This window comes from Gracilinanus agilis, chromosome 5, assembly GCF_016433145.1.
Source record: "Gracilinanus agilis isolate LMUSP501 chromosome 5, AgileGrace, whole genome shotgun sequence".
Classification (NCBI taxonomy): Eukaryota; Metazoa; Chordata; class Mammalia; order Didelphimorphia; family Didelphidae; genus Gracilinanus; species Gracilinanus agilis.
In genome coordinates this window covers 204,002,033-204,002,823 of record NC_058134.1, presented here as the reverse complement: position 1 = coordinate 204,002,823, position 791 = coordinate 204,002,033, and the positions used below count along the sequence as shown (strand labels likewise).

The 791-nt window shown below is 36.4% G+C and overlaps 1 non-coding gene across 1 annotated transcript; it reads left to right on the top strand.

The window, feature by feature from the left end:
• The first annotated feature begins 358 nt into the window (after positions 1 to 358).
• LOC123250852 lies at positions 359 to 465 on the top strand. The gene has a single exon (XR_006506469.1). It is a non-coding gene; the product is annotated as a U6 spliceosomal RNA (small nuclear RNA).
• Positions 466 to 791: the final 326 nt, after the last annotated feature.

Here is a 791-nt window from a genome sequence, read left to right as displayed (position 1 = left end):
AAAATGCATAAGCAACCCTGAAAAGGGCTCAGCAAGCACTCCCACCAGAGATACTAGTTTTCCCTGAATACTCCCTACACCCCACCTGGTACATAGTAGATGCTTTGCTTAACTAATTCTTCTTTCTTTGGTATCCCACTGGATTGATCATTGATCCAAAAGTCCTGGCATTCGAATTACCTCATGAAGTAAGCTCCTTCTAAATAAATATGTTATTGTCCCAGGCTTAATAAATGATCTATCATATATGTTATGTTGCATGATATTCTAGTGTTTTCTACTTAGAGTGCAAATAACTAGCTAACTTTGATGAGTACTTTTAGCCCTCAGTTTCTTCTTTTTTAAAATGAGTGATCAGGTGCTTGCTTCAGCAGCACATATACTAAAATTGGAACAATACAGAGAAGATTAGCATGGCCCCTGCGCAAGGATGACATGCAAATTCATGAAGTGTTCCATATTTTATACTTATAACTCTGAATATGAATGGGATAAATTCACCCTTAAAATGGAAGCAAATAGCAGAATGAATTAGAAACCAAAATCCTACCATATGTTGTCTACAAGAAACACATATGAGGCAGGTGGACATACACAGGTTTAAGGTCAAGGGCTGGAGCAAAATATTTTGGGCTTCAAATGAGAAAAAGAAGGCAGGAGTGGCGATTAAGATTTCTGACAAAGTCAAAGTAAAAATAGATATGATTAAAAGAGACAGGGAAGGTAATTACATTCTGATAAAAGGCATTTTAGACAATGAGGAAATAACAGTACTCAACATGTATGCATCA